Raw genomic sequence first — 6,141 nt, 5'->3', positions numbered from 1 at the left:
GACCTTTTTACTATTCTGTTTTCTGGACCAGAATTGAACTAAACCTTTGACTCATCTGAGCACATGTAAATCCAAATAGTGCCAAAAAATGACAAAAAAATTACCTGGAGATTGCGCTCACCACCAAACAACGAAGGAGAAACCGATGTTCACACAAAACACGAAAAGCACTAAACACTAAAGCAGGAAGCTCCCTAGCAGACTGAGAGGGAAAACAGACTCAAGCACCATTGGGGAAGAGGTCCACAGGATCACAGTGCCGATCAGCGTCCCACACACCACCAGACCCTTCACAAGTGCAGTAACCCAGTCAAAGCCGCCAGTATTCATCGCTGTATGCCACAGGACTGTAAAACACCTGCAAGTCTATCAGTAAAGGAGTTATTGTTATACTGCCTCCCTCCTTGTCTCCCTGTTGTCCTGGTTATCAGCACCACACCACCATCAAGGGCCATTGTACCGGACAGCAGTATTTGGGGTTGGCGCCAGGGGAACTACAGGTCCACACCATTGACCACCTTACACACAGGTGCAGCCCCCTTACAGGAACCTCTGCAGTAGCCCACAGAAGAGAGAGAATTCAGGGAAGCGCCAGAGAGTCCCCCTGTACCTTCAGAAGCCCTCGTGCCCACCTGTGACCGTGACAAGATCCAGCTATCTTGCAGGTATAGCACACCCTCACTCTGCAGCCCTCGGTGCCTCCCCTCATTGACAAGCTCAGCGCCACACTCAGGAGAGACTACTACCATCATCAGCCTCTCCTCATTCCCCTCACTCTCTTCCAAGTACCCCGGCTCGCTGCATATGGCGCCCCTTCGTCACATTCAGGACAAACAAAGTATGCTCATGACACTGACCATACTTAAATACAGCAAGGAATCACAATGATTAGGCTAAAGGAGGGGCAGTCAATTTCCTCCTCTCGGGTAGTTAACCCTATACACATCAGTGCAAACTTTACATAGTCAAGGTGACATATACAGAATTCACATAAAAAATACACACATAAAACCTTCATACAAAGTCCATAAAATCAATCCATATGTACATCTCCCATATAGTTCATATAAAATCAAATTCATGTGAGGGTAAGTAAATCAATTCATGACGGGCAAGCCAGTGTACATATATCAATTCCTAATGAACAACCTTATTCACAGTTCTGCATATCAATATATGGACTATATATATGGACTAGTCCTAATATATGGACTATATTAGTCCACTTACCACATCTTGAAGCATAAGGAAAGGAAAAGGGCAATTTCTTATGGATTCCCTCCATGCAGCAGGCGGAACTACTCTGTGTTTAAACTCATAAAGCGCAGAGAGAACCATCACATGATCGGACTAAGAGCAGTAACATGATCAGATCACATGATCAGACCAAAGCCAGGAGTCATATCATGTGATTACTAATCTATTAGGCATAAGTGTCATGTGACAGGTCATGTGACGAGAATCCTATTAAAAAAAATTCCAAAAAATCTTCCTTAAAAAAAAATAAAAATCTTTTTTATTTTTTTTTCCTTTGTTTCCCCCTTCATCTGAGCACATGGCTCAGTAAACTCCCCTGAACATTTAAACACTTTCAGTTCTCTCATCAACACAACATACCCATGGTGGAGGGGGCCCCATACAGTTTTTTTTTATATGGAGCCCCGTGAACCCTAGCTATCAGCGTCCGTTCTTTACTAATAAAACACGATGTGTGAAACTAACACTATCACTGTGTGTGTGTGTGTGTGTGTATGTATGTGTGTATCTGTGTGTGTGTGTGTGTGTGTCTGTAGGGCCATATTACCAGTATGGCCATATTATCAGTATGTATTTGTGTGTATAGGTATATGTCTGTAGTAGTGGGGTGTGTTGTGTATGTCAGTGTCTCAGGTGAAAAATTTGCTTCCAAGATGTTCTGCAGCTGCTCTCTCTGTTTTTTTCCTCAGGCAGCACAAAATCTTGAATTGGCCTTGAATAGATGCAAAGAGTTCTGCCACACTGTACCTATCTTCAGTTAATTGGATATGCAATATTGTTCTTGGGTCCTGCACATTAAGCTATTGGGGTTTAAAGACATCAGGGAGGTGAAGCTCCAACTCAGGACCCCTTCCACAAGCCCTAGCGCAGAGACACTAACAAAGAAAAGGACATCTTGCTTTGTCTAAACCAGCTCCTCTATATACTGTATTACTGTACACAGTAGCCCATTCATTTTAAAAGGTAGTATGTATGTTGTAAATATTACCTACCCTGCAGTGACGACTTTTATTGGGGGTTTCTGAATCTGGTCCTGTAGGCTTTCATTTAAGAAGACATTGCTTCAAACATCTTTAAGAGAGAAGAAAAACGTAAGCATAGCTTCCTAAGAGATACTGACTCATGGCAGTTTATTTTAATAAATAACAGGGAATATTTTAATATGAAGCTGAATTAAACCTGAAAGTTCCATCACAGAACAGCATAGACTCTGCACGTAATTGTCAACCACAGCGTACGTGCTGGCGGGAACACTAATGTGGGTGAAAGTGAATAACCCTGGTCCTACCTTTTTTCCCTTCATCTCTTGTCTTAATGGCTTCTTGGTGTGCAGTTTATTATTTATGTACTTACTATTTTTTATTTCAACCATTTTTAATTACATTTCAGCTATGCCAGCGGATGACTCATTCTCAGTTTTTCATCCCTCACAAGGGTCTATGAAATGATAAGGTGATTTGTAATTCACATGCACCTATCTTCTATAGATGTGTATTCAGAGAAAAGACAGGAAGCACTCACTAGATTCAAAAATAGTGTTAAGAGAAGAATAGGCTGTGCTGATGTTTCAGTGCTATGTAACTTTCCTTTGTCAAGGTTATGTGCTCTTTTTATATAACCATGCAAGCAAATGTTAGAAAATTAACATTAAAGAAAGTATCAGTCCAATGACGTTTCTATGCTGGTTAGTAATGAAGTGAGCATGAAAGACATGAAATGGATTGCCAGGGTACACACTGAATCACTTTTACAATTCTTTCAGCACCTTTTAAGGCTCTAGAACTTCAGAAAAACTTTACTTTGCTAAGCTTTGTAGACATTGTAGATAATAGGATCTGTACAGCCTTCTGTCCAGAAGCGCAAACTGAAGTAAACAATAGAAACTTCCTTACAGATGTCTACTAGGCCAGACCTAAGGCCTATGGGGTAAATCAATTCACATTTACACAAGTTTTTACAAAAAAAAAAAAAAAGGGATTTGTTCACATCTAAATAACTGTATTTTCCTACGTATAAGACTACTCTTTAACCCAGGAAAATCTTTTCAAAAGTCAGAGGTTGTCTTATATGCCAAGTGTCGTCATATAGGGAGGGTGCTGATAAACTTTGGAACTGAACTGGATAATCTGTGGCTTGCTCTGCCCTTCATACGGTCGCCTTATATGCCCGGAATGTGGCCGTTTTTAAGTTCCCGCACCATATGCGGCGACCATATGAAGGGCAGAGCAAGCTGCAGATATCTGGGGTATGGAAAAAAGAGATATGGTAGAGTGGCGCTGTGCCCAGAAAAACACATCTCTTTCACCTACAGTACCTGGCCCACTCTTGTATCTTACCAGTATTACTGTACCTCCTTCTCTGCCTCTCAGATCTCGCTGCTGTCTGATGTTTTTATAAATGTTTATTTGGTGTGAATTGGAAGAGGGGTAATCTTTTACTGTGAGTATATCTATATTTTAGCTGGACACGTTGGGGGTCGTCTTATACATAATCTTTTGTTAAACTATATGCCTAGCTGCTCAGCCTCAGAGATAATGTTATAAAAAAACTCACCTGCTCCCCATTTGTCTTGTTCCTCTTGCTTGTTTCCTTTTTGGCATTGAGTGATCATTTAGGGATGACTGGAGCGCTACTGGGGAGGAAAGTGCCTGTTCAGGCCTTGCCACAGGAGTGTGAAGCAGAGAGTACTTTTACAAAACCCTTGGAAGACGCAGGGAGTCCTGTTATTTTGACAGGAGTTCTTGCTTCACTACAGTAAGCAGCAATGTGTTATGTGGTATTGCTATGTATCGTTAATTCCCTCCTTACACTAGAGTAGAAGGTATATTAAGTGTGCTTTCTGACCAGTAAGTAGTTCCCTAGAATTACCACTTAACTCCTTACACTGCTCTTGCAATAAGGGAAATGGCAATGCATAGCACTTTTACATTTGAAGTTAAAAAAATATTTAAATAGCTTGTGTGTGTGTGTGTGTGTGTCCACAGCTCTTAGGCACATAATACAAGTGTTTGTGAGAATATCTGTGTATACGTCTAAAAACATTTATGTCTATATATAAATATACCGTAATCTTGTGTTTTATAGGCGAATATACAGCACAAGACTTTTTTCTTTTTTTTTAAGTACGTGTATTTAAAAAATGTGTTGTTTTTTTTAATTATACCAATTTTCTATACTCAACTAAACTAATAATTTCTCCTGCTGTTAACACAAGACTTATTTCTAACACAAGCAACCAGTCGCTAAGTATCAATCTCATAAAATATCCTTCTACGACATAAATAAAAAGTTGTAATTCACCAGTAGGGGGAAGAAACACTTCAGTAATACAAAGTGAATCCCTTCAATTGGGAGAAGAAATATCTTAAGTTGTAGTAAAACTTGTTATATTTTCATCAATTTATGTTAAGCTACTAGTTTCTTTGTAGTTGTTCAGTCATTGTTCTATTATGAGAAATGGATGTTAATCATCACTCATTTGGGACTCACTGGCAGTCACTCTGCTGCAACAAATAAGAATATTAGGCTACATATAAAAAAAATTCCCCTGGAGGAAAGGTCCATCTGCAGGACTACTGTATGGTTTCCTAATTCCACTTGCTTTCCACTGGCATCAACTAAATAACTCAACGGCTGCAACGCCCTTTCTACTATCTACATTTTTATTTTACCCTATGAGCAGAATACTTTATTTTCAGAAAAGTCTGCTAAAAAAGTAGTGTTGCAGTATGCACACACCTTGTTGGACATCCTCTTCAGTCTTTGAAAACTGTATCTAGATACAGTGGTACCTTCAGGAAGGCAGTTTGAGAACCGAGCAGTGTCTTTCCATAGAAAATAATGAAAATGTGTTCAATTGGTCCCAGCACCCACCAATAATTACCTACAATATTCATTTATTACATTGTATAGTGCCCAGTTTAATCCCTGCAGTACATTACAGAGCAGCACTATACTGTACAGTACATTATACACAAGAAACATTTTAAAAAATAAAACAGCAATTATAGTACAGTAGTCACTAACTCCCCATTCATCCTTTACTGTATAGAGTCCCCCCCCATCCCAGCACTGTAACAGATGGAAGATGGTGGTGCACTGCCTGTACTACTACTGTATATGCAATCCAGCAGTCTTATACAGTACTGTACTGTATATAAAGCCTCTGAAGTGCATTAATAGAGGGTTTAAAAACAAAGTATAGTAATGAGGGTTTTAGAGGACAACATAAAACTGCTACTATTACCAGTTTAATATCTGATATGTCCCCTATCTAGGGACCGTTTATTAAATATATTTTGTAGTATAGGGAGATTGAAAAAGAGCTTGCTTTGTCCTCTCCAGGCATTGACCTGGTATTGAAGTGCTTCCAGGTTCAGTGCCCCCCCCCCCCCCAAAAAAAAAAAAAAAAAAAAAAAAAACTGCTACTATATGGCAGTTAATACTATAATAACAAGTGAGGGTACTATTACACGGGACGATAATTGGCCGATTCGGCCGATTATCGCTCCGTGTAATAAATACAACGATCAGCCGATGACAACGTTCATCGGCTGATCGTTGATATAGGTTAGAACCTATATTTGTCAGGCGCTGACCGCGCACCGCTAGGTGTAATAGCGGTGCGCGGCTGGCAACTGATGATATACATTACCTATCCACGCTACAGGGCTGCTCCTCGGTCCGCTTCACTCCAGATCCCGCACGCTCTAGCTTCAGAGCGGCCTGTCAGCTGATCACAGGCCGCGGTAGTCTTGATACTAGAGCGCACAGGATCCGGGGAGAAGCGGACCGCAGGAGCAGCTGCAAAAAATATATATAATAAAAATAAAATGTGAGGTGAAAGTAAAAAGAATGCAGGCTGTAATAGGAGATCTAACATGA

General features: G+C 40.3%; 1 pseudogene; it reads left to right on the top strand.

Moving 5' to 3' along the window:
- The first annotated feature begins 5,470 nt into the window (after positions 1–5,470).
- On the top strand, positions 5,471–5,646 carry LOC138790178 (U2 spliceosomal RNA; annotated as a pseudogene).
- The last annotated feature ends 495 nt before the right edge of the window (positions 5,647–6,141 follow it).

The sequence above is a fragment of the Dendropsophus ebraccatus genome, chromosome 4, assembly GCF_027789765.1.
Source record: "Dendropsophus ebraccatus isolate aDenEbr1 chromosome 4, aDenEbr1.pat, whole genome shotgun sequence".
NCBI lineage: Eukaryota > Metazoa > Chordata > Amphibia > Anura > Hylidae > Dendropsophus > Dendropsophus ebraccatus.
This window is presented reverse-complemented; position numbering and strand designations above follow the sequence as displayed.